Here is a 12,439-nt window from a genome sequence, read left to right as displayed (position 1 = left end):
TTAAGGATTTCCTTCTTGAAGAATGGTCTTGACCTCCTTTGCCATTCAGGACAGCCTCCCAAGTAACTCTGTCAAACAGCCTCCAAAGCAGGCCAAGGTGTTCCACTGATACCAGCCATGAAAGAAAGTGAACACAGACTAAATCCAATGAACTACCAGAGGACTATTGGAGGCTTGATTTATCAAGCCCCAAATGAAGTTTAATGTTTTACTACAGCTGTTGTGAGCTGACATTTATTTTTTATCCTCATACATAAAGCTACATCTAAGCAGTTCCTACTCTAAAACTTCTAGTATTTATTTCTGCTGTAGCCAGAAAACAAGTTAAAATGTCTCAGGACTAAGCTGAAATGAGATGACTTCTTAAGAAAACCCCACAGTATAAACAGTTATTTAATACAGAATATCATTCAACAGCTTTGATGCCACAGAAAAAAAATGAATATACACCAATGTGGCTGTTGACTCTTTTTTCCTCAGAGCCCAATTAAAAGAAATCAAGTTAAAAAAGCAGAGAAATGAAATATGTTTAGCAAATATGTTTCATCCTGGGTTGATTTGCTACACTCCGTTCTGCCGCAGAAATGGGAATGTTATCCACAAATTAAACTACGGATTAAGGACAGCTCAAACTTACCATTAATAGGTACTCTACATGGTATAATGAATGACAATGAGTCTTCAACTGGAGATTTTCCCAAAATAAATAGTCATTAATGTCTAAATTAATATATATTACAGCCAGGGGGGGGACTACGTAATCATCTTTGACCATTGTTATAATTGTTTTTCCGTGCATAAAGCAATTGTTAAAACCTTGCTTTAGACTGAATTTAATTATGAGTTATGCAACAGAACACAAAGGAGGCTCACTGAAAAAAGCATATCATTAAGTTCAGCGATGTGTTTTCATTCCATCGTTCCTAAGATTCGCTCCTTTGTGAGATCTAGTAGCATTTACAGTAGAATTCGAGTGCTATGGTCATCCAGGAGAAAAAAAAGTAAAGCAATGGGAATGCCTGCCCAGAAGAGGGAGGTTCACATCCCAAAATAAAGGTAAATAAATAAATAAAGGCAAAGCGGCACGCGATAGACCAGATTCCCATTGTGAGGCACAAATTCTTCCCAACACTGGGAGACATCGCAGAACAAAAATACTATTAGAGCTGTTTCAAAAGGAACATTTTTGGCTAGGATAGAGACTTTTGACATTATTTATTAGGTTCAAAAATGCTTAACAAAGGCCTAACAATAGTCCTGTGGAAACCACTACATCTGAGGCACTTTCTGTTGTTATGTGCAGGCATTGATTTGAAGATGGCCAGCATTAGTAGAACAATTCCCTCACAGCAGTCAATGCAAGTGAGCATTCATACACACACAAGCAAAAGCCTGTGAACAAACCATATGGAAACAGGAATAAAAGTAAACATTTATTAACCTCTTTGTGGGGAGATGGGTGGAAGAACAGGCCAGCAGCGAAGGAGACGGTCATGCCAAATTTCTGCAAAAGAAGGTGTTTGCCCCACACAGGTTTTTTTTTCCAGAATAAGAAGCCTGGAAAACATCTTCAGTGCCATGGTAGCTGGGGCTGCTGGGAGTGTTGGGGTTGCTGGGGCCGCTGTCACACTCCACCACAGCCTGTATGTGACACGGGTTGGCAGGTTTGGATGCTGCCTCTGCCACCTCCCATGCCTGAAGCTGAGGGGACACTGGCAGGCATAGGAAATGCTGAGCAGATTTCTAGGAAAAAATATAAATGAGAATTTTGCTCAGCAACTGAGCTGACATTCAGATGTACCCCCAAGAAAAGACATACCTTTTTCTCACTGCTTGCATACAGAGGAACACAAAACCTGTGCGACTGGTGCAGACGAGAGATTTGTGAGTGGTGGAGGAGCGTGAAGCAACACCTGCATCCCACCCAACAAGTGAAGCATTTTCCTGTCACAGCAGAGTCACAAACTCACCTCCATCCTCATTTGAGAAAGAATGTACTGAGATAGTGACCAAAACATCATTTAGCTCATAAGGTCATCAGGGACCTGAACACATTGCATTGTTAAACAGCCAGAGTAACATCTCACTATTAGATTGTTTAGGTTTACATCTCAGTGCATCTTCTTTTGCGTTAACCTCAACATAAGCTTCCTTATGATTGAAACTTCCATTTTCCAGTGTAATCAGTGTTTAAGTCGGTCTTGGAAGAGAGGGAGAGGAACTCTAACCTATGGAAAATAAACTCTAAGGATAGTTTTTTCATTTGCATTTAAAATGTGATGGATGGTGTTATTACTTTCTGAAATAGACTACAGAATATTAGCTGATACAAAGCAAGATCAGGTGGGCTTGGCATGGTGCTGCTGAAGGTAAGACTGAAAGGAAAACACAGTGAATGAATTCTTACAGGAAAGGAGGAGGTAACACAGAGCTAGCACCTACTTGGCCCAATATCTCTTGTCTCTCAGCAGTCCAGATTATCCCCAGCAGTGCACCACTACAGCGCCAGGCAGCACCTCTCCTCCTCACCAACCAGCAGCAACCTCCAGAATCTTGGCTAGCACACTTATCTTTCACTGCATCCATGTTGGCTCGTGGGATATGAGGAGCTCTTCCCTCACCCTGGTCACCCTGGTGGAGAAACTGTCAGAGGGGTTGGGGGGTGGAGGGTTGGCACTTGGAAATTATGTTTGCAGCGCACAAGGACATGTGGTGGCACGACCCATTCGTTCTCTCCTCTAAAATGGACTGAAACAGATGGAGAAAATAAAATAAGACACTATACAGTGGGACAACAACCACCAGATTAACGATTTACCACCTCTCTTCCCTTTTTACATGAAAGTCCTGCCTTTCCAGTCTTTACAGAGTAAACACAAAGATTCTGAGTCTCTGAATGCCAAGTGAATAGCTGGTTCAGCTCAAGATTTCTGAGTGCTGAGACAGAAGTTCTGCCTGCTTAGATCTACTAGTTCTCGGTGTCTTTAAAACCAGCCCATAACTCTGCAACCTTACTCTGCAAGCAATTTGTGTGCACCAACCCTGGAGAGCCCCATACCTCACATTGCTCTTAATTTTACATGTTTCTATCCTGATCAAAACAGCTCTTTATTTGGCTTATTTTCATTCATTTCTGCAAGCAGGAAGATTTCTACAGTGGACATTCCTGCTTCCTGTGCAGCAGACCTTGACAAGCAATGGCTGAAAGATTTCCCACACCACCTCAAGCCTGGCTGAAAGTGACATGCTGTTATATAGACTGTTCATTATGTTAAATATGCATACATGAGATTATTAGAGGGCAAGGCTAAAAACAGTGCTTTAAAAACCAAACCCATGCAATCTGTATTAATTAACATGTACACTTAGAACTGCAAGCAAAGGTCCTGAGTGTTGCCAATAGTTCCATGTTTCATGGGCACATCTTACTGCCTTGCATTCAAACATAATGAAGCACATGCTTAAGGATGTCCATTCTCATAGTAAGCAAGCTCTGAATTGGGGAAATCTTGCTTCACACACAAGGTTTTAACCCTGACTGTTTGTTAAAAGTCAAGTCCAAGATCAGATGTGGTTTAAAACAGACTTTTTTAAAATGAATGTTAGCTTATTTAGGATGCTACTTGCACATCTGAGAGTGACTATTACATTGTAGGAAATACAAAAGATAATAATTGGTATTTTAACTATTAGAAAGATGCTTCAGTGATTTTAATTGTAACAAGAGACAATGTTTTATGGCTTTTGCTCTACATAATAGCTTTTTAACATCTTCAAGAATTGCTTATTGTCTGTACAAACTAAATATGATGATAGCTTCTAAAAGTAATTTAAAACACCAAGTTATTTGTTTTCAGTAGTCTGGAAGGCTCCAGGAATACATAAAGTCCAAAGGCATCCATTAAAAAATGTTGAAATCAGTAAACAGATACTATAAATATCAGTAATATAAATGTGGATATATCTACAAATTTGAAAATCATTAGGATTGTGGGTCCAGAAAGTCCATGTTTTGGAAAGAGGTTGAAGCCCTTAGCTTATGTCCCAATAAAGAGGAATTTATGGCACAAGTAATTTTCAAGAGCTTCCACAGATAAAACTGTAAAAAAAATAGAGAAAAAAAAAAAAGAAAGAATGCCAGGCCTTATACTGGACTTCTTATCTGGACATCTCCAGTGTTTCTTATACAGTTGATTTGACATTAAAATTATGCTGCCAGATGCTCCATCACTCATTGTGTTAACATCAGGTTTAAAACGTGTTCTAGATGAGATATTAAATTTCTTCCTAGAAATACTTAAATATAAAATGAACTAAACCACAAATAAAATGTCATAGCCCAAGAAATGCACAAGCAGGGACACGGAAACACATGGGAAACTTTGAAGCATGTTGAAGTTTTGAAGCACATTACAATTTAGGCTGCTCTTTGAGGATCGCCTAGAAAACGTACGCTGAAACCCTGCTTTTGCCGGCAAGCACCTGGGAAGTGGTCAGCAAAATAAATGTGACAGCTCTATTCTTGCTCCAAAATGATGCAGTATGTAAAGAGTGAAAATAACCATCTATGCTTGATTAATTAGGTTTGTAAGTATTGTTCAAGAACTAAACAATATTTCTAAAGATTTCAATAGTTCAAAGTCTGCCCTATGGCCGCCTGGCCAATACATCTTCCAGCACACACAGTTTACAAGCATTTTTCTTCCCAATATGTTGTCTTCGTTTGGTGCGACATTGTCTGAGCACAGGTCTATTTGGGTCAGCGTGGTTTTCTTCCCATCACAGCAGTGGTGCTGAGGACAGCACTCGGACCATACATCTTCCATGTCATTTCAGTCAAAGGCACATGATGCTTCCCAGTGCCCAATCAGGAAGGGTCTGGCGCTGAAACAGGGGGGCATATTGGCAACCTCAGCTTCTTTAATGACAGCCATTGTCCCAGACAAACAAAAGCACGGTTCTGAATATTAGCATGTGGCCTTGTGTAAAGGTCATCTGTATGGCACATTCATCATCGCCCCAAAACAGAGGGCAAAAAGGCTTTAAAAATTCTGTCAAAACCTGTTATTGTCAGAACACATCTGAAAGTTGGCAACTGATGCAAACACAGGCACCACTTAGAACAATTCTCCTCCTCCTTAGCGGCAATTCTGCATGGGGCTGAGCGCACGGCAGCAGCGGAGAAAAAGGACACAAGATAATACATACATTCTTCCTAACCGCTGGTAGGGGGGCTACTTTAATTAGGCTATTCAATTAAAAAATTAATCTAATAATCTGTAATAATTAGGCTGAACAGCAGTTCTTCCCATAAGGTAGAGCTCCCACAATAGCTTTTGCATTGGCTAACTAGTAACGAGTAGTCATCAGCGAGGTTTCTGGGTTTGAGGCTCAGTAATAGGCACTGCTCACTTGCAAAAGCATTTGAAAATTGAAACAAAATGTAGCACAGCAGGCTGAAGTCTTTCAATGATCCTTCCAGTAGGCATGAAAATAATGTCAGTGAGGTTACACCAAGTGAATGCCAGTTGTATTGCTTGTATTAGCAACTGTTTCTCAATATATGACATTCACAGTCTGGCCCTTAGATGGCATGGAAGGGACAAAAGCATTGCAATCATTTTCGAGGTCTCTTTAGCAAAATTAATAGATGACAGGAAGATTCCATTATCGGTGTTCATTCATTCAGTTAAATTAAATAGTTTGACTCCTTTGTTCACTGAACAAATACTGGCTTCCCAATCATTTTCTGCCCCACTAAACAGTTAGAAGCCAGAACGATAATATTATTTATTGGTCACTTTGGCTCTAACAGCTGTTCAATGTACAGCAGAATTGCACAATCAAACACTTAAAATGAAAATTTGGATATGACACATTTCTTTAAAATCTCCTTGGTTTATCTTTTTTAAATTTAGGGAGCTTCTTTACTTAACACCTGAGCAATGAAGAGGAAGGAGAACACTGCTTCCAGATCAGTATTACAGCCTTACATCATATGCTCCTGGAGGGATTCTTGGGCAGACACCAAAACCAACATGAACAGGTTTCCACTGGCCTCAAACTCAGTGAAGCACTCTGCTCTCAACAGAGAGGCTGAAGCCTCAATGGAAATCGCTTCTCTCCTCACATGGCAAAGATTAAGCCCAAGCTTGTGGCTTCCCAGGCACCACAGGGCCTGCATTTTTGATCAAGTATCCTTCCAAGCAGCTCCCCTCTGCTCTAATAAATACCTTCATACATACTCTGAAGAAAGAGTGCTCCCAAGAAAGGCAAACTGCAGTCCTAAACAAAATATGACAAACATATGAGATTCAAATTCACTGAAAACCACACTGAATTAATCCTTATGTCCAGAGAGTAATAGTTTATTAAGACTCTTTATTAAGACTATTAACCTGCTTTAGACTGACTGGTAGATACTGCTACCTGCAACCCAAAAGTCTGCCAAGACTTCAAGTTAAACTGCTTTTAAGTGCAGCATCAAACCCATGAAACTCAGTCCCATGAGAGAAGGGTACATGCAGCTGGCTTACATTGCCTGAGCAGGCTGCAGAGACATTATCTCTGGAAGCCTATGAGACAAATTAGTCAGGAGTAGCACAACTATAACTGACCTTTGCTTCATCTGGGATTTCCAGACACTCTTAAGTCACCTCTAATCATCAAGTTCAGTGATCAGTGCTAGTTTTGCAACACATTTTCTTCTAAGAAAAATTATAATTGCTAGCAGGCAGGTTTGCTCTCTACCCAAATCTAATTAAAATCAAATTTCAGGTTGAACTCTTCCTGGGAGATGGATGCTGGAGTTTTGACTGAGATTTCCACACACACACACCAAAAGGTCATACAGTCTTTGCCTAATCTCCTATTTAAACCACCTGCTTGAACACAACTGTTGGGTATATACAAACATTTGTGTATGTTTGCATGCATACAATCATGTAGTGTAAATAAAACACAGGGAAATCTAGAAAGAAATACCCATCCTTTGGATCTCTTTTTTCCTCCTCTCATTCTTCTTGGCTCTGAAAATGTTAATCTGTGACAGCAGAATGACAGTGGAGCATTTCCCAAGCCGCACTGACTTAATGACCAACCTCAGTACAGTGGAGATGGTAGCAAACCCAAAACGTTCAGTAAACACTTGCCATGATTCGGCAAATACAGCTGATAAAGCTGAAATGAAGCTAATTCTGGAGGTGTTCAAGATGTTTTTTCCTGGAGAAACCCCCATGCCCCAGCAGGGGATTTTTGATTACTCTCTCTGTGAACGGACTTAGGAAAAATAATATACACAGCAAAGTTTTAAACATTCAACCTAATGCTTAGAAGCACATATAATCACCACACATCCCCCACTTAATCTCTCATTTAAGCCAATTTGGCTCATATAATCTACATAAATTATGTATTAAATAAGGATGAGAGCAATACAATTCAGCTGGTCTTAAGGGGCATTTCAGCCTAGCAACAGAATAAACAGCATATCGCAATCCAAATGGATGAGTGCATCAGCTTGGCAAAGGGCTGTGCTGTGGTTTAAGACAACTGGATAATGGGGGGGGGGGGGGGGGGGGGGCGGTGTGTGAGGGGAACTAGCCTCCAGGGTTTAGCCACATAAAAGGCTGCATTGCTTTGTAACCATCATTTATTACAATTTATAGAGAAGATTTTTGTTGTTGTTGTTGTTGTTTTCGCCAGGCATGCCTTCACCGGGTCCCTAGATGAAGGTCATGGTGTATCTTGTACCTCAACACAATAAGAAAGGAGTTTTTGTGTTATATCTGGGCTTCAAAACTTTTCAAAACTTTTGTTGGGTTCATCAGCAGGTGTTAAACTTAAATCATAAGCTACAATGTCTTGCCTTTTCCCTACGACCCATCTTTCTTCATAAAGCAAAACCTTTGCTCATTTGTCACCTGTTTTAAAAGCCTGAGCACTTTGATAAAGTTCTTATCAAGAAAACTTTTAAAACAATACTATTCAGTGGACAACAAAAGTAGCAAAGCACAGTAAGAGATGAATTTTCACACAAGGAATCATTGTACAACCCATCCCTATTTCCAGTTTATGTAGGACCCTAAGCAAGCTGCAGCAAATTCTGATTTTAGAAACATCTGTCAAATTTCAATCTTCCAGAGCACTTCGAGGAACAGAGTCAACACAAGAAAATCCTATTTCCCACAACATGTGGTATTCCAGTTGATTACAAAAGACAAACTATCTCATTTGAAATCTCATTAACTATTAACACAGAGATTAATTAATTTATGTCTTGTGCAACTGGAACATAAGCTAGGATGCTGGCCCCAGCACAGATAGTTGAGCTGTTCTCCTCCTTCACATCAAACAGGGTTTTTTTTAATATTAAAGTATAATTATTGTTTAATGCATTTCATAAGCATGGGAGGAGTGCAGCTTACACTGCCCTAATTGTACTGTAAAAAGAACAAACACACATACTTTTAGTAAAATACTCAGCTAAGAGTCAAACAACTGACAAAGAAATGAGCAGTGCTGTACAGTGAAACCACTAATAAATCATTTTATGAAGCTTTATGAAGAAAGTGGTTTGCAATGGTTTTTTTCTGTCACTGTCTTTGGGCAACACCTGGCATTAAAAAGAAAAGGACATCTTATAAGTTCAGGTTCTTTGGCTTTCTTCTTTGTGACCTCGCATTGTTAATATGTTGTGCTAGTTTGAAGCTAGCTAGAATGTTTTGGTGAGAATAACTAGATTACAGGCTGTGAAATGGAAAGAGAATGATGTCTGCTTCACTCATAGGCTTGCTGAGAGGTACAAGAACAAGAATCCAAACATAGATAAGGGAGTCACTTCTTCTGCTGGGGAGCTTGGAGATGCATTTTTCTCTCTCTAGCCTCTCTGATGTTTCTCTGATTAATCCACTTTGCTTCCTAACCCCCCTGGCCAAATCTCCATTCTTCCTTGGGACTGGGGTAAGGTTGAGAGGGGTGGGAGAAGGTGAAAGGAGGTTGGGAGCCTCTCCTGGGGACTCAGGTTTCTGGAAGGGGAGTTGTGTTCCTGTATTACCTTTTAACTTGTATATTTCTGCATGTAAGTGCATATACTGTAAATATCTGCTTGTATATTCTGCTAAACTGTAAATATAAGCTTCATTCAAAATTTCCAGAGCTGACTGAGTCTAGTCTGGGTCATTTCCAAAGTGGGGGGGGAACACCCAAACCATCACAGATGTATCTTTCATGTTTTGAATTTTTTTGCTGTTAACTCTGTATGCTTGTGTAGGTGCCCTGGAGTCCTGTATACCGCTAAATTCCTCTCCCTCTGTGGTTTGAATGGGAGAGGAAAAGGCACGAAAAGACCTGTCTCCCCCTCCCCATGGCCTGCAGATGTGAAGGGGGGGAGCAAGGGGCCCTTCTGGCATGAGGGGTGCCCATGCAGTGCCCATGCTGGAATCAGGCTGTGATTGGCTGTGCTCTTCGCGCCTAGGAAGTGGTAACTCTGCTCTTTGCCTAGGGAGGGTGTAAATATTGGGGAACTCCCCGCTCTTGGGGTTCCCGCCTTAGAGTTCACCCCCACCTGGGAGTTCATGCCCACCTGAGACTTCTCCCCCACCTGGATAGATTCTGCAGAAGGAGCCCCTGGTGCTCTGCTCCAAAGGAGGCTTCCCACCATTAGCACCCATTAAGCAGATTCAAGAGGCCTTAACAACTATCCTATAGCTTCTGAAAGAGAACTCAAGAAGACAAGCAGCTGGACCACCCTTTTCAGCCAGCCCGACTGTGAGTTATTTTGGCTCAGCTTTATTATTAAGTGGAAAGGCTATAATTTAAAGCCTTTTCCAACTTCTGCCTTCCAAAATAGTCAAATTATCTATGGTATCCTCTAGATTTTCTCAAACGAGCTGAATCTGCTAATTAAAACTAAACTAATTTCTGTGTATAGTTTTGGGGGTGAGTTTTTTGGAAAATAAAAGAACTCTATTTTTATTTAAATTCCTGACTCAGCCACATTAATTCCCTGCTCCCACAACAGTAGGTACCTGTGCATGTCTGGAGAATGGCATAGAAGTGTGCATGTGTGTATAGCATATGCTTATGTGCAAATCTCCACATGGACACACTTTTGCACCATCTGCTCTTCTTCAAATCTCAGAATGCCTTTACACCTTACCTGAAGACTTAGGAATTATATAGGACTTTCCTAATATATATTTATTGCCTTCTGTATTTTTCTCATGAGAGGAGAGGCAGGCACTCAAATCTATAAACAACTGTCAGAATTCCTTGCAACTCTCTACACAAAATCTGTATGATTTTTTTTCCAGCCATCCAAGAGAGCTCTGGAGGCTCAGGTGAGCAGGTAGAGCACACATTGAGGAAGATTTTCATTGGCTCTGGGCATTTGGCATAACAGCAAAAGCTAAAGTGAAGTAGTGATCTGAAAATTCAGCCCTCTAGCACTCTAACCCTAGCAGTGCACTAAACCATGGAAATTTTCTCCTGCTGGAGGAAACAGTCTTAATCTACTACTGGACTTATTTCTTGCTGAAAACAGAAGTATTCCTCTCTTTAACACCCATAGGGAAACCACTGAGGGAAGATGGGGTACACACTGGCTGAGCAAAAGAACCATCACAGACCAGACCAAGGAGATCACAAGAGATCACAAATGCATGTGATGCGTAACAGGGGAAAGGGGAATGCAGCATGTCCCCAGACTGCATTCACTCAGATCAATGCAATGAAGAAAAAAAAACAAGCTAATGAGGAAGTTCATGAAATGAAATGTGCTGGTTTCCTTCTCCAGAAGACACACATAAAGGAGACAGAACTGTTAAAATGTGTCCCCCTAATCACCTATGGGAAAGAGTCATGCCCTAAGAAGAATAAATCCTATTTATCCCTGGCCTGTTGCAAATAGTATCACAGTATCACCAAGGTTGGAAGAGACCTCACAGATCATCAAGTCCAACCCTTTACCACAGAGCTCAAGGCTAGACCATGGCACCAAGTGCCACATCCAACCTTGCCTTGAACAGCCCCAGGGACGGCGACTCCACCACCTCCCCGGGCAGCCCATTCCAGTGTCCAATGACTCTCTCAGTGAAGAACTTTCTCCTCACCTCGAGCCTAAATTTCCCCTGGTGCAGCCTGAGGCTGTGTCCTCTCATTCTGGTGCTGCATCACCAGAAGTATTTAAGTTAAAAACATATTATTTTCTTTTTGGTCAAACTCTCCTGTGTATTCACACTGACACAGCGAACATCACCCTGCGTGGAGGATCCCTATGACCACCACCACAAGAGCAGCAGATCTCACCTCTGAAGCCAGCGAGCCTGGTTTTTATATGGAAGGACAGGAAAATGGGATTTGCACGAGGGCTGATGTGAGGACTCTGAAAGCCACATGGCATGCACCCCATGACCTGCTCGGCACCGTCATACCAACTCTGTGGCACACAGCTACAGAAATGACAGTGCCGCTTGCGAACAGCCGACAGGGTAATGCCACAACAACAAGGCACTTTTCCATTTGCTTACAAAGAAAGACCTCAAAACTAACAAATTGCGAAATATTGGCTGACGATTGCTATGTAAGAGACTTTCATTTCTTTCTGCTGTTTTAGAGGAGTGGGAAGGAGGTCCTGTGTAAGTTTGGCCAAAATGCAACAGTAAGAAATGTTTACAGGATAAGAATCCTGAATCAAAACCTCACATACCATGCTTCACCTAGGAAACTTAGTAGCTTGCTCCTGACAAGACAGACTCAAATCCCAAATGATTGTGATTGATTTACCTGCAAACTTTCCTCCACACAAAGCAACTTCCTGCACTGCCCTGCTTTCACTTCACCTTCTTCTTTTCCATCCTGTGTCCACTGCAACCAGCCTAACCAGCACCTGCCTGGAAAGCCTGCGCAGCTTCAGAAGCTCTCTGGTAGTACTTTTGCCACTTCTCAGCTTTTCCTCCCAATTCTTGTGAAAGGAGACATGAGAAAATTCTCAACTCCACAATTTGCTGTAATCAATTAAAATTTAATTTACAGATAGTTGAAACCCACATGATTTAATATTGAATGACATTGGAGCTCAGTAAATCTCTGCTTGGAAACTTTGAGTGCCTCCCTCATTCAGACATTGTCGGGATGATATGAAATCCAGAAAGCATACAAGTTGCAAAGGCGGCATGCTCAAATTAATCTTACCCTCCCTTACTAAGCTCCACTGGAAAAAGCACTAATTCATTTCAGGTTTGAGTATTCTGAATCTAAAACAGCTCTTATCTTAACTTGCCTATGTGAGATTTACAAATGAGAATAGAACAAATAAGGGGTAATTTAAATTTTAATTTAAAACCCCTCCATTTTCTTATCCCTTATCAAACTGCCAGCATTTTTCCTGCTAACAATGAGCCAAGTGTCATGGGCACAGCACAGCCCCCTACCACAAACC

General features: G+C 41.1%; 1 long non-coding RNA gene across 1 annotated transcript; it reads right to left on the bottom strand.

The window, feature by feature from the left end:
* Positions 1 to 1,200: 1,200 nt before the first annotated feature.
* On the bottom strand, positions 1,201 to 2,747 carry LOC135181571 (uncharacterized). The gene is made up of 2 exons (XR_010304927.1): positions 2,443 to 2,747; positions 1,201 to 1,743 (listed from the first exon to the last, which is right to left on the bottom strand). It is a non-coding gene; the product is annotated as an uncharacterized LOC135181571 (long non-coding RNA).
* Between the last annotated feature and the right edge of the window lie 9,692 nt (positions 2,748 to 12,439).

Source organism: Pogoniulus pusillus, chromosome 15 (assembly GCF_015220805.1).
Source record: "Pogoniulus pusillus isolate bPogPus1 chromosome 15, bPogPus1.pri, whole genome shotgun sequence".
NCBI classification, from domain to species: domain Eukaryota; kingdom Metazoa; phylum Chordata; class Aves; order Piciformes; family Lybiidae; genus Pogoniulus; species Pogoniulus pusillus.
Note: the sequence above shows the minus strand (reverse complement) of the source record. Positions and strands in the feature narration are given on the sequence as shown.